Source organism: Ochotona princeps, chromosome 18 (genome assembly GCF_030435755.1).
Source record: "Ochotona princeps isolate mOchPri1 chromosome 18, mOchPri1.hap1, whole genome shotgun sequence".
Taxonomy (NCBI): Eukaryota; Metazoa; Chordata; class Mammalia; order Lagomorpha; family Ochotonidae; genus Ochotona; species Ochotona princeps.
Window position 1 is genome coordinate 1675990 of NC_080849.1, and position 22217 is coordinate 1698206.

The 22217-nt window shown below is 61.0% G+C and overlaps 1 protein-coding gene across 1 annotated transcript in view; it reads left to right on the forward strand.

Moving 5' to 3' along the window:
* The first annotated feature begins 333 nt into the window (after nt 1-333).
* The window catches only part of ZNF516 (zinc finger protein 516), a 53564-nt gene continuing 31680 nt past the window's right edge, over nt 334-22217 (forward strand). The window contains exon 1 of the mRNA XM_058676761.1: nt 334-352. The gene's annotated coding sequence lies outside the window, so the exon portion shown is untranslated. The remainder of the gene's footprint in view (nt 353-22217) is intronic.

The window sequence follows — 22217 nt, forward strand, 5'->3', positions numbered from 1 at the left end:
CCCAGCCCCGCCCCGCCCCTCCCCCACGGTCTCTCCCCTCCGCGGACCCGGGCAGCTTCCCCGAGTTCGATTAGGATTTGCACTCCCGGACCCCACTTACTGCAGCTGGCCGCAGTCCCCTCCCCTCCGCGCATACAGGAGGCGAAGATGAAGTTTTAGAGACCAAGCAATTCGCGTGGAACTTCCAGAAGGTGGGGCCCCAGCAGCAGCCCATATCGCTTCCTGAGCTCCCCACGACCCCCCCACCCCAACTCGGCACCCGGCAAGAGGACAGCCCCCCAAGCCGCTGACCAGGAAGTTGGGTGGCCGGAAGGGGCCGCCCAGCTCGGCACGCAGCCAGCGCGGCGCCCAGGTGCGGGTCGGGGACCTGTACCCTGCGCACGCAGGCACGTGGGGTGCGTGCGTGAGTTCGCGCGGTGGCCGCTTCCTGGCTCGAGCTGCGGCGGCCGGGGGCCGAGGCGCGGGCGACGCGGGCCGCGGTTCGGGGGCCCCCGAGGGGCGGGGAAGCCATCCCAGGTCTGAGTCATCCCAGCGCCAGACTTTCTCCGCGGTAGGGTAGAACTTTGTGCTGATAAGACAATAGTGGATCCTGTGCGTTTCCTACAGGGTCGCCACTCCGGGCTGGGGGAAGCCAGGGGCCTGCACCGCACCGCGGCCGCCGGCCCCCTCCCCGCGCCGCGCGGCCCCCCTCCAGCGGCGCGGGCGCGTTCCGGGCGCGGGCGCGCGCGGCGCGGGGAGGGGGCCGGCGCGTGGCGCGTCTCCCGCGCCCGGGCGCAGCTGGCGCGGTCGGGCGAGTGCCGCGGGCGCTCGCTTTCACCTTCAGATGCGCGGGGCGCGCGCGTCCTCCTCCCTTGGCCGTGGCCACCCGCCAAGGTAGGGTCCGGCGGCCGCCGGGCGCAGGGGGGCCGCAGCGTGGTGGGCGGGCGGGGCGCAGGGGCCCGGGGCCGCGTCCTGCCTCTGCGCCGAGGCTGCGGGGTGTGGGGGGGTGAGCGCTTGGGAGGGGCTCCTGGGTGCGGGCCGGGCGACTTGCAGGGTCTGCTGCCGGGAGTTGCGAGCGCGGGGAGGGGGCTTTTACCGCAGTGGCGGGGCGGGGTGGCAGCGCGGAAGCGCTTTGTACCCTTCGTCACGGCGGCGCAGGCGGAGGGGCGCGGGGTGCGCTCTCCATCCATTAAGAGACAAAGAGCAAATTGCCTTACTTTAAAGTAAAACGCTGGGCTAATGAAGGTGGGTGATGGGGCCGCTTCAATTATTAAGGGTTTGGCAGATGGGATTGATCCCGAGCGCCGCCGCCTGGAGGACGTGTTTTTGTGTGTGTGCGTGTTGCGGGGGGGCTGTGCTTCCCCAGTTTCCTCCCCCAGCTCCTGCCAGGAGCCTTGAAGTGACCCTCAGGAGGAGGAGGAAGGGAGAGGTGGGGGCGGGGAGGCCGGGTGCGCGGCGTGGGGGGAGGCCCGGGTGTGTTTGGGGGAGGGGGGCTTAGGGGCGGCGGGTTGGGCGCACCGACCCCCCCCCCCCAGGGCCGTTAGGATCGGCGTGCCCCGGAAGCTGCGTCGCCCAGTTGTTGGGGAAACTTCGCGAGGACTAAGTTTGTTGGGAGTCGCCCGCTGCGGCACTGGAGGCTGCCGCGCTGTGACCCCCAGGCCGTGCGCCCCCGGCCGCGGGGTCCCTGCGCTCCGGGTCCCGGAGCGACGCGGGTCTGCAAAGTCCTCCCGGGGCTCCGGGGAGCGCGGCCGCGCGGAGACAGAGTCGCCCGGTGCCTGATTGAATGCAGATGCGGGGGCAGCCGCCGGGCGCTTCGCGGGCCGGGTGCTCGTGTTGTGTTTTGGAACAGGCGCCTGGTGTAACCTGTGGAATTTGAAATGCAAAAGCGAGCCCGTGGGAGTCGAGGCAGAACAAATCGGCATTGATAGAGTGGGCAGGACTCCGGGTCCGGGCTCCCCCACCGCGCGGGGCGCGGGCGTGACGTCAGGCCTGCGGGGAGGGAGGCTCCCGGCGAGGTCGCAGCCCGGGCTGGCGGGGGCGCGCGCGGCAGCGGGGATTACGCGGGGCAGCATCTGGTCCGCGGCCCCAAATAGGTCAGCTCGTGTGGGAGGCTTGCAGTGCCAGCCGAGCACTCCCAGTCATCTCCGGCCCGAGGCCGCTGTACCCCCGCAGCCTCCGCGCCCGACGGCCCTGCTCGAGGACGCAGGCTCTCGGCGGACGCGCCTAACTTGGCGAGCCGGGATGTTGTTAGCAGCAGAGCCCGCGGCGGGCAGGAGACCCTGGGAGCCAGCGGGCCGGGGAGGGAGGGCAGAAAGGAAACCGCCGGGCAGCGTCTCCCCGCCTCCCGCGGACCTGAGTGGCGGCCGCGCTGGCCAATCGGCGGCGGCCACCCCCGGCCCGGAGGGAAGGTGGGCGTGAGCGCGGACGCGCGCGGGCGGGCGGGCACGCGCCCGTGTGTCTGCCCGCGCGCTCCCGCTGACTGGCACGGCCGTGCGGCGACCGGCCAGGCACGCCGCAGGCCCGACCCTGGCCCAGCTCCCGAGTCTCCAGGACTGACCCGGGGGCCTGCGGAGTGGCGGGAGGGGGCGCCGCGACCCCGCTGCTCTCCGCCGGGGCGGGCAGAGCGCGCCGGGCTGGGGGCCACCCCCGAGAGGCGAGCGGCGCGCTCTGCCCGGCGCACGGTGACTCCTCCCGCGCCCCGCCAAGTTGGGACGCCCTCTGCCGCGGTCCTTGGACCTAGGGGGAGGCACTCTTGGCGGGCGGAGGGGGTCCCGGGTCCGCGCCCTGGGCTTCGGCCGCTCCCGGGACGGGTTAGGGACCCGCGGTGCGCGGGGTCACCTCCAGGGCATCCAGGCGTCCCCGGGGTTGCCGGCAGGGCTGCGCCTGCGGTGCTACCTCGGGGACCCTCAGCTTCCCGCGCCTCCGGCCGCTGCGGGGGCGCGCGGGCCGGGGGCGGGGCGCTCACCTGCCCGCCCCGGGGCGGGTCGGGGGCGCGGCCGCGGGTCGTCGGGCGCCCAGGGGGGCGGGCCGGGGACGGGGAGGCCCGGCCGCGAGGCGCGGACGTCACACCCGCCTTGGGACGCGAGGAGTGAGGCGGCCGGGGACCCGCAGCCCGACTAAGAAGCGTAACAAAGGCGGGGTCCGTGGGGCTCGCGCGCCGGGGGGCCGCGGGGGCGGGCGGGGCAGGCGCAGGGCCCTGGCGTGGCGCGGCGCGCAGGGTGCGGCGCAGGCTAAGTGCGGGGCTTCTGTTTGTAACTTTACTTTGTTCCGGTGCCCCGGCGCGGGGCAGGCGTGGCCGGCGCCCTTACGTAAGCGCTCGCACCTGAGCGGGGTCCGTGGGGACTCTCTGGGAGGCCCAGACGTACCAGCGGCCCAGGCCCGGCCTCTTCCTCCCCGGGGTGTCCACCATATAACAAAGGAGCAGGCCCGGACCCTCAGGTCCGGTGACTACGACTTGGCCGGCAAGTCACCAAAGGGACTTCCGACGGGGACCCTCGCGCGCGGCGTGTGGCCGCGGGCCTGCTCTGCGCCCTGGCCCAGGGGTGGGGGTCGCGTTGGGCTGGACGCGGGGCGGATAGCCCCGACGGCCGTCCTCCGTGGTATTTTTAACCAGCCTGTGGCTGCGAGGGGGTATTTTGGTGTAGGAATGCGTTCCTTTAAGGAACCAGGCGTGCCTTCAGGGCGACAGGATCCCGCTTCCTCCAGCACCTTTTTCTGACTGCTTTCCGGGTTGTTTGTGTGGGCCCTGCATGGATACTTGCGCCCCTCCCTCGCCGAGTGAGCCTGGAGATGGAGAGGAGGCGGCACGGGGTCCGGGGTCGGGTTCCTGGAGGAGCAGGGGGAGGCGGCGGCGGCTTGGGTTTCAGGGGGTGACCCCATGACCGTGTTGTGTTTGCTGGGCGGCCTGGGCCGGTGGAGGACGCTGCTAGCTGAGTGCGTGGGGGTTCCACTGCGTGCAGGCGGATGCGCGCCCTGTGCTTCTCATGCTGGCTTTTCCCCAGGGCTTGGAGTGTGACACCCGCTGGCGCACGGAAGGGCGGCGCTCTGCCTCTCAGGGCCCGGACCCGAGCATCCCCTGTGGAGCTCCTCGGGCGCTGGGAGGAAGTGGAACTCCGGAGCGGGCGCACGTGTGGTCAGTGGGTGGTACAGGGCTGAGGGCTGTGTGAGTTGTTGCTTCCTGGAGCTTGTGTTGAGTAGTGCCTGCAGTGGAGGGGACGTGTGGATTCTCCTGTTCTGCTCGCTTCTGCAGCAGATACTTGTGAACAAGCTGGGGAGCTCATTCTGAGGTCCCGCGTGGCTGACTTTGCTAGGTTCGCTTCTGGAGGTGGGCCCAGGGCTTGGTCAGGAGGCCAGCGTGTTAGTGCTTGGCCCTCACACCCCCCTGGGAAGGTTACGACTGCCCTTGCCTCGGTGACTCCTGCAAGGACGGGTTAGGGCTTTAGGAGCGAAGGACTGGCTGGGTGCGCTGGGTGGCAGATGGGTGAACATGGAGGGGGTGGTCCTGTGGAGGTCGTGGGTGCCAGCTGTGCCCCCACTGGCGGCTTGAGCTTCTTGGCATGGGCAGTCTTGGCTCCCTGGTCAGCTCTCTGGTTTTCCTTTGTATTCCTGTCCCAGGCTACGTGGTGGTTGTTGGCCGCTTGGGGCAGAGGGAGCTCTCGGAAGAGTCTGGTCGGAGTGGCTGCAGGTCTGGCCTGGGGAGTGTGTCTGGATTCTCACCGGCATTAATGCCGCAGCATTGGGAACCCAGGCGTGAGCCGGTGACCGTTGGCACAGGGAGGCTGGCTGACCTGAGCGCCTGCCTTTTGTGGTTTGCTTGTGTCCAGGGCCCAGATGGGGCCGCCGTTTGACCTTTCATTCCGTGTTCAAGGCAAGGATGTGTGCTAATTATCTAATCACCAGCAGCGTTCTGCTCAGACTGTAGCTGGGTTTATAACTGAGGGACACGCAGCTGGCAGGAGTGCTGGGAGGACCCATCAGCTCTCCCCTGGTTTTCCGTGGGTTGAAATTACCTGGAGATGGCTGAGCTGTTTTGGTGATGGGCAGGTTTTGTGGTGAGCCGCCGAGGTGGTGGGAGCAAGACGGTTTACTTGTCGAGATAGCTGCGCGCCCAGGGCTTGAGCTCAGCCCCAATGGGCTATCTTCAAAGGCAGCTATCCTCCATGCTGTAAATGTTTACGCACATGTTTGGGTAGAGCTAGCTGGATTGTTGCTCCATTCCTCTGGGGGCTACCCCCCGCCCTCCGCTGGGGTGCTGGCCGGAGAACACATCGAGGCCGTGTGGCTGTGGTGTGTGTGGCCGGCCCTTCGCACGTCCCTGGGCTGCATTCACTGCCCAGTGAGCCAGCCTCACAAGAGGCCTTGCCTGGAGCTGTTCGGCGAGGCCCATTGGCTTGCCTTGCAGGACTGAGACCGAATGCAAAGGGCCAGTTTAATGTCTGTGTTCAGCTCGCTGAAAAGTATGGGGCAGCCCTGCCTCTGTTGAGGGGATTTGCATGGCAGTGTGGGGGTGCGGCTTTTGGTTAGGCTGTGTGTGTAGGGGGGAGGATGTTGGGGCCCGTGGAGATCCTGGGAGGTATGTACAACATGTAGACCATGTTCTGGGGAGCTGGAGCCAGGGTTCCCTTTTTGGGCTGGGGGGACCTGACCTTGTGGCTGGCTCCTCCACTCCTGCTCCCCCTCTGCCCTCCCCTGCCCTGGGGGCCAGCAGCCTGGTATGGGTTGGAGTGTCTCTGGGGCCGGGGGAGCTGGTGTTTAGCTGCATCCCTGGCCTGAGTTTGGGCATGGGGGAGGGGCTGCGTTTTTCCTTGATAGGAGGGTGACCTCTGCCCCTGGTTAAGATCGCTGCCCCCCTCCCCCAGCAAGAGAGGTGTGGGGCTGAGCCCTCTTTCTTGCCTGTGACTTTCTGAGGGCCCGCAGGAGTTTGGGAATTATCAGAAACCCAGTTGGAGAAGGGAGCGGGCGAGAGTTGCCGAGTGAAGTTGTCTCGGTGACTGTGGGCTTTGAATCGATCACAGCATGCCGTTTCGTAAGAGTGTCTTTATTTCAAAACTGAATCTTCCCCTGATGAGGAACACTTCTGGGGCTTTGTGGCGGCATGTCTGTGGGGGCCGGGAGGGCCCGGCTGCCGCTGGTGGTGGTGCAGGCAGAGGCAGCAGTGGCAACTGTCCACTCTGTGTGTGGCGCGTCCCCCTCCCGCCCCCCGCATCTGGCTGCACGTGATGGGGACAGCTGACGGCTCTGCTCGCCGGGCCGGGCGCAGCCTGGCATGTCTTGCAGCGGTGGCCCTAAAGAGGCATTTTTCAGGAGGATGCGATGAATCTTTAGCTGCAGTGAGTCTAAAAAGACAGGCCCAGCAATTAGAAGCGTGCGCTATTTTTAGGAGGGAAGGTGTAAGTGAGCAGCTGTTCTGTGCAGTGCACGGGAGACTGGACAGAAGTAAGAGGGCCGCCTCGGGGCCAGCGCTCTGCTCCTCCGTCGTGGGAGACGTCGTTTATTTTTGGCCAGGAATTCGGTCAGGTCGCTGCAGTGCGAGGGGTTGTTGGTGGCAGCGCGTGTGTGGCTGAGGGAGCGCGGGGCCGCGCCCGTGTCGTGCGCTGGTGGCAGCGTGACCAGGTAGGCCTCACCCCGGGGACTGTGTGGCGCATCGCCCGCCCCTTTGGGACGTGGCTGCCCCGAGGAAGATGAGGTGTTGGCTTGCAGGAGGCGGCTGGAGAGTGAGCTGGCCTGTGGGAGCTGCATTTTGGGAGCATGGCTCCGAAGGGCCCCCTCCCGGCCCGGCGTTGTTCAGGCTGGGGAGACCTGCCCGTCTCCAGCCTTACGGTGAGAGGCAGGCATGCTTGCTCAGGAATCCCGGTCCTTTGTCTCGGCAGACGGCAACGTGTGTGTGTGTGTGTGTGCCGTATGGTACTGTTTAACCTACATTGCCGGAGCTGACAAGGCTCGGTGCCTGGGCCCTGATTTATTTCAGCATTCCAGAATATTCTTTGGTGTTTAGTGCACTGGAGGCTGTGCAGAGGGGCTGTTGGCGGCTCCATTAGGTTCTCTTTCAGAGAAGTAAGTAAGTTTTACTCTTTTTTAAATTTCTAAACTAGTTTTTTGTGAAACACAGTGGCTGGGATGGGCTGGGCTGGGTGGCTGTTACTTCAGGGACGTACACTGTTTGGTTCCCACACGGTCAGTGTCCTTCACCTGGAGCTTCAGAAGCACGTGGGGTTCTTTGTCCTCTCCTCCCTGGACGGGTGGGGGTCGGTGGGTACTCCGATCCCAGGCTCCTGCAGAGGTGGGGCTGCTTTGGGGTGTCCAGGGCGGCCCTGTGGTAGTGAGGTTGGCCTGTGTCCTGGGCATGTTGGTGGGGTCGGCCTGTGTCCTGGGCGTGTTGGTGGGGTCGGCCTGTGTGTGGGCGTGTTGGTGGGGATGGCCTGTGTCCTGGGCGTGTTGGTGGGGTCGGCCTGTGTCCTGGGCGTGATGGTGGGGTTGGCCTGTGTCCTGGGCGTGATGGTGGGATGGCCTGTGTCCTGGGCGTGTTGGTGGGGTCGGCCTGTGTCTTGGGTGTGATGGTGGGGTCGGCCTGTGTCCTGGGCGTGATGGTGGGGTCGGCCTGTGTCCTGGGCGTGATGGTGGGGTTGGCCTGTGTCCTGGGCGTGATGGTGGGATGGCCTGTGTCCTGGGCGTGTTGGTGGGGTTGGCTTGTGTCCTGGGCGTGATGGTGGGGATGGCCTGTGTCCTGGGCATGTTGGTGGGGTGGTCTGTGTCCTGGGCGTTTTGCTGGGGTCGGCCTGTGTCCTGGGCGTGTTGGTGGGGTCGGCCTGTGTCCTGGGCGTGATGGTGGGGTCGGCCTGTGTCCTGGACGTGATGGTGGGATGGTCTGTGTCCTGGGCGTGATGGTGGGGTCGGCCTGTGTCCTGGGCATGATGGTGGGGTGGCCTGTGTCCTGGGCGTGATGGTGGGATGGTCTGTGTCCTGGGCGTGTTGGTTTGTCGGCCTGTGTCCTGGGCGTGATGGTGGGGTCGGCCTGTGTCCTGGGCGTGTTGGTGGGGGTGGCCTGTGTCCTGGGCGTGATGGTGGGGTCGGCCTGTGTCCTGGGCGTGTTGGTGGGGGTGGCCTGTGTCCTGGGCGTGATGGTGGGATGGTCTGTGTCCTGGGCGTGTTGGTTTGTCGGCCTGTGTCCTGGGCGTGATGGTGGGGTCGGCCTGTGTCCTGGGCGTGTTGGTGGGGGTGGCCTGTGTCCTGGGCGTGATGGTGGGGTCGGCCTGTGTCCTGGGCGTGTTGGTGGGGGTGGCCTGTGTCCTGGGCGTGATGGTGGGGTCGGCCTGTGTCCTGGGCGTGTTGGTGGGGGTGGCCTGTGTCCTGGGCGTGATGGTGGGGTCGGCCTGTGTCCTGGACGTGATGGTGGGGTCGGCCTGTGTCCTGGACGTGATGGTGGGGATGGTCTGTGTTCTGGGCGTGATGGTGGGGTCGGCCTGTGTCCTGGGCGTGATGGTGGGGTCGGCCTGTGTCCTGGGTGTGTTGGTGGGATGGTCTGTGTCCTGGGCGTGTTGGTGGGGGTGGCCTGTGTCCTGGGCATGATGGTGGGGTCGGCCTGTGTCCTGGGCGTGATGGTGGGGATGGCCTGTGTCCTGGGCATGGTAGAGGGGTCGGCCTGTGTCCTTGGCACGGTAGAGGGGTCGGCCTGTGTTTAATCTACGGGGTGGGTGGAGGTGGGGAGGTGGCTGCCTGTGCTGTCCCCAGGGTTTGTTAAAGGGGATATCACCAACAAGCTGATGCTGATGGTCGCTGTGGAGGTGCCTGCCATGAAGTCAGCACCCCTGGCTGTCCACAGCGTGGACCCAGCCTCACCGGAGGGGGCAGGTGTGTCCTGGGCTGCAGGGCTGCCCCAGGGCCAGGCTCACGTGGATGGTACACAGCGCCCTGATGCGCTCATGGGCACGGAGAGGACGTTCTGCCCATCGGAGACCGTTTCATCGTGTGTTGGTAGTCATATTCCTGCCAGATGAGGACGCATCATCTCCATGTATTTTGTGCCTTTGCCGTTGTTAGTGTAATGGTAACCGTTTGTCCCTTTGACTAGCAGGAAGCCTTAGGTAACGTACTGTCACTGTTACAACTTCAGGGCTCCAATGGTTTCCTTTTATTTTTTTCAAAGATAGCGTTTTACTTGTGACAAGAAGAGGCAAGACAGTTTGAGAAAGTCTCGGTGTGAACAGTGACTTTCCGATGCGGAGTGCTTGCTGTGGCTGTGTGTATTTGGGGCAGTTCTGTGGAGTCGTGGGATTATGGGTTTAGTGGTAGGATTAGAATTAGCCTCAGTCAATGACCCTGGTGGCAGAGGAGCTGGAGCCGGTGGTGGCGTTGCGGAGTGCTGGCCGTGAGTTTGTTCCTGGTGGATGGAAGGCGAGGTCGACTGCATCCTTCGGTGTGAGAAGCGGAGCCCTTGCGGTTGGCACGGTGGGCGCTCGGTGGCTGTGAGCTTGGCTGCAGCTCTGCACGGGGAGTTGGGAGCTTTTGCCTCGTGGAAGGCATGGCCTCTGTGGAGGGTGGGTTCTGGGGTGTCCCGCACAGGTGTGGCACACCTGGGGGTACCAGCGTCCCCTGGGTTTGGTGATTGGTGTTTTTGTGTAAATGTTTTCTCTGTTTGTACTTGCTTTAGAAGGTGAACATGGAGAAGCTGTATGACCTCAGAAAAGTCCTGGAGAAATGGGACAAAGGAGGAGTTTATTTGGGTACAGATTTTTAAAAAAATGCGTGCCTGGTTGGATCGCTTCTGCGAACGTTTGCTGTGAGGAGTGGTATGAACAGGCATCTCATGCTTGGGCTGGGATTACTGAAGGTGCAGACTGGGCTGATGCTCGTGTCATCCCTGCCGTGTCCCGGGTACACTGCATGGAGGTTTGGCAACGGCGCTCGGCCTGAGGACGCAGTGCAGAGCCCACAGCCAGATGCCCTCCTGTGCACCCGTGAGTGCCCAGGGGGTGGATGAGCCAGGGTGGTGGGGCGGGGAGCAGCTGTTCGGGGCTGTGCCTGGACAGCTCTGATGTTCATGTGGTATCCACACGCCTAGCGAGAACCATGTTCCTGGCCATTGCCTTGGCAGGCTCCTGCCGCATCCTGGAACTAGACGAGGCCGAGAGCCTGGCCCCTGAACACTGCATGGGCTGCTGTCCTGCTGTGGACATCAGGAGGCAGATCTCTGTGGGCCCCTGAGTGTGCTGGGAGCTGTCCTGGTGAAGAGCGGGTGTCGGGCAAGGCTGGCTCGGTGGCCAGGTGACCGGCGGTGGTGAGGGCGAGGTGTGGTGAGCTGACTGCCGGGCGTTGAGGGGGTGAGTGGGGGGCACACAGGGAGGGAGTAGTGGTATTCCTGCTTTTCCTCAGGTCTCCCATGAGGGTCCTCCTCTTCCCCCCCCGCCTGGCGGTGGGCCCCTGCCACTCCCCCAGCCCTGTCCCAGTAACGCTGGGCATGCGGCCAGTGCCCAGTTCCTTTTTCTTGCTTGTGCAAGAGCCACTGAGAGGACCTGACCTCCTTTGCATTCTCAGTGTGAGCAAATGCGGCCGAAACTCTAGACTCTGCAGAGGAGAAAGCTGGTCCAGTGAGCCCCACTGTGGATGTTACTTCTGGTGTTTCCTTGTTGCTTGCCTGACCCCATGAGCTTGGGAGTTTTGCCACCTTTGTGGGAATTTCTCAAAACTTGCATTTTTGCCAGGGCCTGCGGAACTACCTCGGTCCGGGTGGCGAATGGGCCTCCCTGTCTGTGCCCTGTGTGGGACCCCCGTGGGCTGTTGGAGGCGCTGCTGGCTGTGGGACATCACTGTTCTTTGTGTCCTGAAGGGGGCAGGTGCCCTTCTATTCACAGAGTACAGGCATGGCCAAGTGCAAACCAGAATAGAGAGAGGTCATGGCTGGGGGAAGACCAAGGTCATGTGTGTGCCATCTGTGGACCTGAGCTGGGATGGCTTCCTTCCTGCAGCTGCCACCCCAAGGGGAGCTCGTTGTGTCCATGAGGTGCGGGCTCACAGTACCTCCTGCTGCAGGAGCCGTGCGCCTTGGCTTTGCTGCTGAGTCTTGGCGTACGGGCTGTGTGTACTGCTCTGCTGAGGGGCAGTGCCGGGGCAGTTGGTGTCTTACAGCCCCTGGTGCAGAAGACAAGAAGCCCGAGGGCCGTTGCCACATGTTGCCGCCTGCCTTGCGGACGTCCGGGCGATGCTGTGTGAGCTGTGGGTCATGCCGGTTTCCCACCAGGAGTGTTGGATAGTAACCTGTAGGCCTGAACCCCAGCTGGCTGAGCACTAGCAAATGCTTGTTTCATCTCAACAGGTGTGTTTGTTGGGTACCTGCCTGTGACCAACGCACTGCTCCAGGTCCTTCTGCATTATATTCAGTGTTGAAAGCTGTCTCGGGAAGTGGTTGCTGGTTTCCTGAGGCCCCCACAGCTCAGTGCCTGGATGGGGCAGGGCTGTCCCAGGCTTTGTGTGTGTGGTTCTCCTCCTGACCGGGTCACCCACTGATCACCCAGGAGTTCCCCTGGTGGGACAGGCTACCTACAACATTGGTCTCCCCGTGCTATGGCCTGGTTTGCTGGGACAGTAAGCGGAGGCCGCAGTCACTGGGCAGGTGTTGCTGCTGGAAAGCCCCAGTGTCTCCTTGGCTAGGTGGCCGTGCCGGTTCCAGCACCCCACCTCGCCGGCTGCGAGGCACAGGCCAGCTGACGTGGTGCCAAAGGCCGGCAGCTCCTTTCAAGTTGCACTGACCACACAGCCCTCGAGGTGGTGGGTCTCCCCTTGCCTGTCACCTAGAGGCCACTAGAGATGATTCTTGAGTCTGTGGACTTGGCATGTGGCTGCCTGGAAGGTGCAGTTCCCTGTGTCCTGGGTCACATGGTCCCGTCTCCTGTTTCCCAGCACAGCAGGCCGGCAGTGGCCGGTCTCAGCCCCAGGGGTGTGCAGAGCAGGTGGCGGGAGGAGGAGGGTTCCGTTGCATGTGGAGCTCTGAGTTTTCTAGGAAGCACACCCAGAAGAGGTGAAATGCCGCCTGTGGAATTGAGGGTAACGCTGTGCCTGACTGGAGAGGGCCAAGGGGGACTTGCAGGTGAGTCGCCCCTGAGGCCTGTTGTGAGTCTGCGAACGCACATGCACTGACATTGCCAGCCCAGCACCGTGTGCACCGGCCCCGGCCACCGTCCGGCGGAGCAGCTCTGGAGGCCCTTGGGGTCGTCCCTCCTCAGCACACTCGTCCTGCTGTGGTCTGAGCCTGGGTTCTGGGCCGGATGTCTCCCATACCTCCCCGTGGCGTGAGGGGAGAAGGGTGCATGTTTGTTAGCACCAGGAGCCACAGCAGGGTCCTGGGCCCTGACGGGTGTCCTGGAGGCCAGGGGCTTGGCCCAGGGACCAGTGCACCTGGTGTCCGCATTTCCCTGGGCAGGTTCCATCACTGCGCTCTGGTGTTGCAGAGGGATACAGCTGCTGGCTGTGCCTCTGACCGCCACAGGCGGCGTGTGCTGTGGTCAGTGTGATGGTTAATGTGCCATGGAGGGCGGGTGGCATGCGCTGTGGAGGGCAGTGTGCGCTGTGGTCAGTGCGCTGTGGATGGTGGGGTGTGCTGTGGTCAGTGTGCCATGGAGGGCAGTGTGCGCTGTGGTCAGTGCGCTGTGCGTGGTGGGGTGTGCTGTGGTCAGTGTGCCATGGAGGGCAGTGTGCGCTGTGGTCAGTGTGATGGTCAGTGTGCCATGGAGGGCAGTGTGCGCTGTGGTCAGTGCGCTGTGCGTGGTGGGGTGTGCTGTGGTCAGTGTGCCATGGAGGGCAGTGTGCGCTGTGGTCAGTGTGCCATGGAGGGCAGTGTGTGCTGTGGTCAGTGTGATGGTTAGAGCGCTGCGGATAACAGCGAGGGCATCCTACACCCCCATGTGGGTATTGCCTGGAGTAGTATGTGGTTGTCACCGCCCGGTGCTGGCACAGCTGGTCACTCCCATGTCCCGTTCCAGACCCCTGGCAGCACTCATCCCGGAGACAGGGGGCTCCGGGACGGGCCAGGTGGAGGCGGCCTGGCATGAGAGCTGGGCTGTGCTTGGCCAGTGCAGTGCTTGTTGCTGTTGTGGCTTCAGTGGGTGCGTGTCCATGATGCCTCTGTTGGTAGTTCTAGTGAATCGTGTCAGGGTTTGACGGCCGGTTCCTATTCTGTGTAGATTCAGAAAAAAAATCACGTTGCCTTTAGGAAACAAATGGGGATTGTAGTCTCACTGATTTTAGGCAAAAGCTATTTCTGTATTTAACCTTAGGCCTTTTATTTTTTTCTCACAATTTGCTGCATTAATGTTTTGTTCACCTCACAAAATGAGAATCAAATTTAGAAGTTAGAAACAGTTGGGTTTGCTGGTGTGTCAAGTGTACTTGGGGCAACCCCAGGCTGGGCAGGTGCGCTGCACGGTGCATCACCTGGTGTGACAGAGAACCAGGTGGCTGTTTCTCCTGTTGTTCTGGGGGCTGGTGGTGTGGCCCCTTGCCTCACATGGCTCTGATGAGCTTGATGCTCTCCTGCCTCTCCCAGGTCCTGCTTGGTCCTGCCTGGTCCTGCCTGGTCCTCCCAGGTCCTGCCTGGTCCTCCCTGGTCCTCCAGGTCCTCCAGGTCCTCCCAGGTCCTGCCTGGTCCTCCCAGGTCCTCTCAGGTCCTGCCTGGTCCTGCCTGGTTCTGCCTGGTCCTCCCAGGTCCTGCCTGGTCCTGCCTGGTTCTGCCTGGTCCTCCAGGTCCTCCCAGGTCCTCCCAGGTCCTGCCTGGTCCTCCCAGGTCCTGCCTGGTTTTGCCTGGTCCTCCAGGTCCTCCAGGTCCTGCCTGGTCTTCCCAGGTCCTACCTGGTCCTCCCAGGTCCTGCCTGGTCCTTCCTGGTCCTCCCAGGTCCTGCCTGGTCCTGCCTGGTCCTGCCTGGTTCTGCCTCGTCCTGCCTGGTCCTGCCTGGTCCTGCCTGGTCTTCCCAGGTCCTACCTGGTCCTCCCAGGTCCTGCCTGGTCCTTCCTGGTCCTCCCAGGTCCTGCCTGGTCCTGCCTGGTTCTGCCTCGTCCTGCCTGGTCCTGCCTGGTCCTGCCTGGTCCTGCCTGGTCCTCCCAGGTCCTCCAGGTCCTCCCAGGTCCTCCCAGGTCCTCCCAGGTGTTTGAGATGTGGTTGCTGGGTTCAAGGTTGCTGGGCACTCTGACCTGTGAAAAGGCCTTTGTTTTGGAGGTCCCTGTGGAAAAGCAGCTCCCCTTGTCCCTTCTCTGCTGAGTGGGTCTGGACCAGTGGTTGTAGATGGTACTGAGGCAGCTGGACAATGGGCAGTGGGTGGGCCCGGGGTGCACGAGGTCAGCAGGAGGCCTCTGGAGAAGATGGAGTTAGCTGCAGGTGCCAAGGCTGCCCCACCCATCATGCTGTCACTTGGAGTGTCACTCTAGTCTGTGTTCGGGTGCCATGCGGGATGCTGCGTCTGTGGATGGGCCGGCTTGGAGTGTGAGACAGCAAGAGGACCGGGCTGGCAGCCCTGGGGCACAAAATATAAAAGACAGGCAGAAAGGCGCTGTGGCCACTTCTAGGGGTGTTGGTGCCCTGGGCCTCGCGTGTGCTGTCTCTCTGTCCCTCTGGAGAAATGGTTTTTTGATGTTTTCAAGGTGAAGACAGTGGCTTCCTCCTCCCGGGGCTCTGGACTCGGAGCCGGCACTTTGTGCACTCCATGCTTCTGGTAAATCCCAGATGTCTGTGTCAACAAGTTTATGATGCGGCCCAAGGGTCAAGGTCCACGGGCTTCCCTGGTGATGGCCCACCTGCTGCTGTGCTTGGGGGAGCGAGCTTGGAGCGGGTGGCTGCCACCTCCCCTCCCAGGCCTGGCTGTGTCTGGGCAGAGAAAACTCTCCCTTCAACACCAGTTCTATGGCACTGGGTGGCACTAAGCCAGACTCGGTCGAGCTGGGACACGGACGCCTGTTTAGGAAAAGAGCTGTTTTCGCTCACTTTAAGAGAAAATTGGTTTACTTATTGGACACAGAGATCTTCCCTTTGCTGGTTCACTCCCCAAGTAGCCAGGGCCGGGCCAGGTCAGAACCTGGGTCTGTAGCCCAGAGGCAGGGCCCAAGCCCTTGGGCCGTGCAGAGCTGCCTTCTGAAGTGCGTTAACAGGAAGTGGAGCATCAGTGCTCTGATTTGTGGGGGTGGCACCCCAAACCACAGCTTGAAGTGTGTTGTGCTCGCTGCTGGTCCCTTGGCGGCAAGCCCACTTCTCACCTTTGTGGAGGTTTTCAGACATGGCCTGGGTGTTCCCAGTGGGCGAGCCTGTGTGCTGTGTGGAGGAGGCCGGTGCTGGGGCTGTCTGCAGAGAAGTCTCCCTCACGCTGCAGCCAGGGTAAAGTGGTGCTGGCTGTTCCAGGGCAGGTTCTCCTCGGGGCACCTCCAGCTGCCGTGCTGGCCCTGTGGTCAGGATATTCAGTCTGAAGCAGACTGTGTGTTGAAGCAAGGGACTGGCTGGACATTTTACAGCATGGATGCTGTTCTGTGCAAACTGCTGTCTCCCGAGGGTGCCCTCTGTGCCAGCCTGGGTCGGGCATTCGGGCCGTCACGGCGTGAATGTATCGATTAAGAATGTGCACAGGCCTCCGTTAGCACGTTAAAAAAACGCTTGTCTCCGCGGCTGGCCTGTGTTCACTGCCTAGGACACCTGTGGGCTGCAGCTCTGCACACGCTGTGTGCCTGCCAGTGGCCAGCGGGGAGGTGGGCTCATCTGCTGATGGTCGTTGGGGTGCCTTTTGTGAATGCCGTTGGGTTTCCCAAGAAGGAGTAGAATGCTTTTTTGTTTTATAAATGTGTATTTGAAAGACAGTTACAGCAAGAGAGACAGATGGAATCTTCTGTCCGCTGGTTCACTCCCCAGATGGTTGGACTGGCCAGCCCTGTGGTGCCTTTCCCAGGCTATCAGGAGGGAGCTGGTGCCACGGGGGTGCTGCGCCCTGGCAGGGGCGTTTGACAGGTGTGTGATGGAGCCCTGGATGTTTTGTGTTCCCATCAGCGTGATGCGCTGTTTCCACAGTGCTGCCACAGGAGCCCAAGGGTGCGCCGTGGGGGAGGGGGGTGGGGGAGGGGGAGGCCGCTTGGGCCCCTGACTGTTTCTGTCTGTCGAGGTAGCTGGCAGATTTACTAACCTAGAGTTTTGAAAGACGTTGTTACTGTTGGTCCTGGTGTGGTTCTCTTGTCCCCAGCCTGGGTCCTCCTGTGGATCCTGGCTGGGGGCTGTACCTAGCCAACGGGCAGCCTATTACTGCGGTTGCGATTTTATTTTTTTCCTGATACTTTCTTAGTGTTAAACATGTAAACTTAAGGATATTTCTTCCTTGTTACTTTTTGGATTGAATGTTTCAGGGATTTATTTTTTGCACAGTACACAACTGATAGCTTTCACTTCTTGATTCGTGCATTTTGATGTGTGGAACTTTCAGGAAAGTGTATGGTTTCACTTTGCTCTATTTAATTACAAAATGTATGGTAACAGTGTATAGAGACTGTCACATAGAGAGGTGAAGATACAATGCAGTGTGAATCTCTACTTCCAAATTAAAGGTGGACTCCGGTGAAACTGTGGACTGTATCTCGACCGTAGGATGCTGGACTCTGCTGTTGTCGACACCTGCAATGTCGGGTTATACTTACGTAGCACAATGGTGGGCTTAGGATGGTACTGTTGTAATGCATCAGGAAATTCCTGGGAGTCGGGGATTTGGGGAGAGGGGAAGGGAAATCCTGGAACCTATGGAACTGTATCATGGAATAATAAATAAATTAATTAATTTAAAAGTTTCTGTGTATCTCAGGTACAGAGAGTGAGCAAGCGAGTGCAAGCTGCTGTCTGTAGATTGATTCCCAAAGATCTGAAAGCACCTGGCTGGGCCAACTTGAAGCTGGGAGCTGGGGTCTCTGAGGGGTGCAGATCTGACTCCCCCAAGCCATCACCTACCTGCTACTTCCCAGGCCACCTGTTGGCAGGAGTTGGGAGCTGGAACGGTATCTGCTTTCCCGGCACTGTGGGATGTGAAGGCGGTGCCCTTCCTGGGCAGACCCTAAGCCTGTGTGCAGACGCTGGTGGTGGTGGTGGTGGTGGTGTGGGGTGTGTGTGTGTTTCACCTGCTGTTACTCTGTGTGGTGTTGGCTGTGGGCTGCCCAACCTACTGGTTCTGGTTGCTGGTGGTTGGTGTTGGCTCCCTGCTTTCCTGGGCAGCCATACGTGCGCTGGGTGCTTAGGCACACCTCGCACTGCGCCCCAGGTCCTCCTCCTCTCTTGCTTTTTCTCAGAGACGCGTCTGCTACCCTGGCCATTCCTCTCTGTTGATCTGTGTGTGCACTGCAGTTTGGCTTCAGGGTCATCTGCATTTTTCTATGTTCTGACTGCAAAGTTTAGGCCATGTGTGGTCTTTGTGGTTTGTTTCTCGATCAGTGTAAGATGGCCTTGGTGTCCCCCAGTCCCTGGTTGCGAATGGCCTTCCCTCTCACCGTTGCTTGGGTTTGCTGCTTAGCCATGATTTTGCCTCTGCCTCTCTCAGTTCCCTGGTCCCATGTGTGCAAAGCAGGTGGCTGGATTTGCGATGCCACCTTCTCTTGGGTGCTTGTCCCGGTTTGTTTGTGTCAGACCTGCTGAGCTCCTCTCTCCTGATGCGAAGCTAAGACGTGTTTGTTTCCGGCTTCCTGGTGACAGAATCCTGTTTCCTTCCGTTCTTGCGCCACAGGCCTGTGGAAGAGCGGCAGGGGTTCCTCACGGTGGGGGACGGCTCACTCTTGAGCACACACCCAGGTGCTGGCCCTGCAGCCACTGCACTTGGTTCTGGGGGAAGGGGAACAGGGACAACTCTGCTTCAGCTCCTGCCCACCCCACCCATGTGGCTCCTTGTGCCCTGATTCTTCTTTTAGTCTGCTGTTCATTTGTGCTTTGTATGGTAGCATAGCTTTAGTTCTGGAGATGTCACAGCTGCAAAGGTTGTTCATGTGTGGATGGCTGTTATTTATGGTCGGCTCTGTGTTTTACTGATTGCCTTGCTTCCTGGATTTAGTAATTTTCCCCCAGGCTTTTCCATTTTTATGTTTTCTGTGTGTGAATTGTTCAACTGGATTCATCTTTCAATTGATTGTATTTTGAAAATCGTTTTTTTCCTTGTTTTTATTTGAAAGGCAGAGGGGCGGAGACCTTGAATCTGCTGGTTCACACCCTGAATGCCGACAGCAGCTGGGGCTGAAAATGGGGCTCGGAGGGTCCCGTGGGGGTGATGACGAAGACCTGCTGTTCCTTGGGGGACAGTTAGCAGGATGCTGGAGTTGGGAGTAGAGCTAGGACTTGAACGCCAGCACTGAGAAGCGGAGCGCAGGCACTGTGGGGCGGCAGTCTCAGCTGCTCTGCTATGTTGAGAAACGCACGCAGATGTTGAGGAACCGGTCAGTGAGGTCTCAGGTCCTGGTGTGGGAGTTGTCCCTGGAGCAGGGAAGGGCGTGAGAAAACTGACAGCAGAAAATGGCTCGGAGCCGGAGCGCATGCAGCATTGTTGGAGCCTGCAGAAGTGTGTGCACAGTTCGCACGGGTGTGCGGTTCCGTGTGCATGTGGGGTTTACATGTGTTCATGGACAGACACATGTGCATCCAAATTCTGCTTGTCGATGCAGGCACACGTTTTTGTGTGTGTGCGTGTATGTGCCAACCGGTGCTTAGGAGGTCACACGCTGCCGGGTCTCCAACAAGCCTGGATTCCACGTCAGTGCAGTGACGCGCTCAGGGCTCCCTGCTCCAGCCTGTACCAGGAGTCCTGGGAGGTAGGGAGCTGCACGTGGGGCTGGTGTGGGCACCGCTGCAGGGAAGAGGCTGTGCTTGGCTCCAGGGAGTGGCTTTGGCTGTGTTGGACACTGCGGTCCACGAGCCCAGGCCGTCGGTGGGTGCAGTGAGAGGAGAGGGTCTGGGACAGTGTGGGATCCCTGCTGCCCCAGGCCAGGTCCTCCTGGCGTGGCCGGAGCTGTGGCCGCTGTGGTCAGGCCAGGCCCTTCTGGCGGGCTGAGACTGGGCTGCTGTGGTCAGGCCAGGCCTGTGGAGTGGTGAGGACCCAGGGAGCACAGAGCCCTGACCTGAGGCTGCACTCAGCCTCCGTCTTCACCAGTGCTGTCTGTCCCTGAGGGTTAGGCCAGCAACTGGGGACCTGCTGCTGGCCATCCCTGTGTGCCTCAGGCCATGGTGGCCTGAGGATTCTCATATTGTGTCGGTTGCTGGTTTGCACCTGCCATAGGTGGGAGAGCTTATGACTGGCCATCTCCTCCTTGGGCTTTGTGAAGCACTCAGCTGACCGAGGGTGCAGGTGAAGGCTCGGGAAAGTCACGAGGAATCCACAACCATGTGTCTGGGTGGAGGGATGTGAGCAGGCCCAGGGACGGAGTCGTGGGTGGCATCAGAGCAGCCACATCCTTGGGGTGGGCATGGATGTGCTGGGCATTGGAACTTGCTGGTTGTACACAACTCCCCGAGGGTTCTAGAAGCTCTTGTCTAAACTCTCCTGGCCTGTAAGTCAGTGAGGGATCCTGCGTGTCATCTCTTGGATGTAGTTGTGCATACGAAAAGTGTGTCTCAGTCAGCTTCCAGCAATCAAGAATGGAAATGACTTGGGTAGGAGAGGAATAGAGAGGGAAGTTTAAGCCTTAGGTTTGTTTAATTTTAGATGTTGATTTCTGAGTATCATGTATGGCCAGTGGTGGGTAGGGGTTTGTGGGAAACATAGGTGAGATGTTCTCGAAGTGAACTAAATCAGAGCTGCACCGGGCTGAGGGTGCCGTGGACTGTGCAGTCAGGAGGGTGTGCCCGGTGTGCAGGGTGCTGTGGACTGTGCAGTCAGGAGGGCGTGCCCGGTGCGCAGGGTGCTGTGGACTGTGCAGTCAGGAGGGCGTGCCCGGTGTGCAGGGTGCTGTGGACTGTGCAGTCAGGAGGGCGTGCCCGGTGTGCAGCGGGCACGTGGATGGGCAGCCGTGGACTGTGCAGTCAGGAGGGCGTGCCCGGTGTGCAGGGTGCTGTGGACTGTGCAGTCAGGAGGGCGTGCCCGGTGTGCAGCGGGCACGTGGATGGGCAGCCGTGGACTGTGCAGTCAGGAGGGCGTGCCCGGTGTGCAGCGGGCACGTGGGTGGGCAGCCGTGGACTGTGCAGTCTAAGGGCTGTCTAACTGGACCCTGGGGCTGTCAGGCAGCTGGAGATGGCGGTGAGCCCCCCTTGAGCCCCTGGGAGGTTGTGCAGTGGGGGAGCTGTCCCTATAAGCCATGACCTGCTCCAGAGTGAAGTGAGAAGTCCTGGGAAGATAGAAATGACAAGGAGGAACTTGTTGGCTCAGAAAATGTGGAGTAGTACTGGTGTAGCGGTTAAAGCTGCCACCTGCTGTGCTGGCAGCCCGTATGGGCACTGGTTCAAGTCCTGGCTGTTCCTCTTGCACTCCATCCAGCTCTCTGATTATGGCCTGGGAAAGCAGCGAGGATGGTCCAAGTGCTTGGGCCCCTGTGCCCAGGTGGGAGCCCTGGAAGATGCCCCTGGCTTTAGCCTTGCCCAGCCCTGGCTAGTGTGGCCACTTGAGGAGTGAGCCAGCAAGTGGAAGATCTCTGTCTGCCACTCAAATAAGAAATAGGAAGAAAGCAAGCAGCTCGAGTGGGCAGCGTGGGTGTACACGCCAGGCTTGGGAATGTGGCATTGGGCACGGAAAGGACTGTCTGGTTTGCTTTTTGCTTCTGAGCAGTCCGTGCATTCTGGTGGTGACCTCTGACCTCTGTAGGTGTGACCCTGATTAGCAAGAACACTATATGAATACAGTTTGTGTATCTGTTGCTCTTAACAGCAGGATGCCACTCAACAGTAACATAGTGTTGAGCGTATTGAATAGTACTTTTTAAAGGGAATATATAATATTGGGTCATTTAAGATGATTGTCAGATTTTAAGACATTTTTGTGTTTTGTGTTTTGTGCTGCTGTGGCTGTGCGTAGGTGTTTGTGCCCCGTGCGTCAGGCTCGCTGTGCTTGGTGGGGCTGGAGGCCAAGGCCGCTGGGTGGGAGGTAAGCAGGCCACTGTACGCCTCAGGTCCCAGGGCACTTTGGTTTTCTTTTAATTGGAATCTGTGTCTTGTGATGTTTTTTCTTTCTTTGTTTTTGATAAAAGTCATTTTCATCAACTTTTAAAAAGAAGTTGTCTGTTTCTCTGAAAGGCAGAATGCAGAGAGAGAAGGAGAGACCTTCCATCTGCTGGTTCAGTCCCCACATGGCTGTAACAGTTGGAGCTGGGTCTTGCATGTGTCATGTGGGCTCCTGGGTCCAGCTCTTGCACCGTCCTCTGCTGCTTCCCTAAGTGTGTTAGTGGGGAGCTGGATGGCAGTTGGAGCAGCTGACGCTCAAACCGGTGCCCACATGGGATGTGGTGCTGCAGGCAGTAGCATTAGCCACTGCACTACAGCGCCGTTGTAATGGAAGGAGAAACTAGAAAGTAGAATTTCTGTTTTGTTTGTGAAAATATTAATCTCCCGTAGCTGCTTTGCCCAAGCCGTGTGGCCCGGCCTGGCCCCGCGGCTTCCCCTGTGTCTCCCCCGAGGGGTACTGTGTTCACCCCGGGTGCAGCCGTGCGGCCCACATGGTTGCTGGTGGCTTTGCAGCAGCAGGGGGCAGCTGGCAGCCCCATGCTGGGCACTTGTAGCTCTCCGTTTGGTGCGTGTGTGGTTTGTGTGGTAATACGGAAGAGAGGGCACCAGTCATTGCGTGACACATTTAGGCGGCAACCTCACATCTGCCCGGCTTACTGGTTTTATGCTTTGCTGGGAGGAAGCCAGTGCAGGGAGCTTTTAGCCCACCGTGATTGGACTGTGTCATTTACGCACACGTGTGTGTATGTATATATATGCCTTGCTCTGTCCTGTCTCTGTTGAGGCCGCAGCTGGAAAGGAACAGGGTGTGTGTGGGACGCTGGCTTGGATTCCTGGGCGCAGGCTGTCCCCAAGTCTTAGGGTCTCCACCGACCAGGATGTGAGGCAGGGCCAGGGTGTGAGAGGCTGGTGCCCCTGTGTGCCCCGGCGGTGGCTGCAGTCTGGCTGGGAGAACATTTGCTCAGCCGCTCCTGGCTTCCGCATTTCTTCTCTGGGGTGGAGGTTGAGGGCAGTTCCCTGAGGTGCCAGTCCCAGGGCTCTGTGCCCTTGGTGCTCCATGAGCTAGTGCTGGCGTGCTCCCTCCACCATGCCGCCTGCCTCTCCTGCAGTC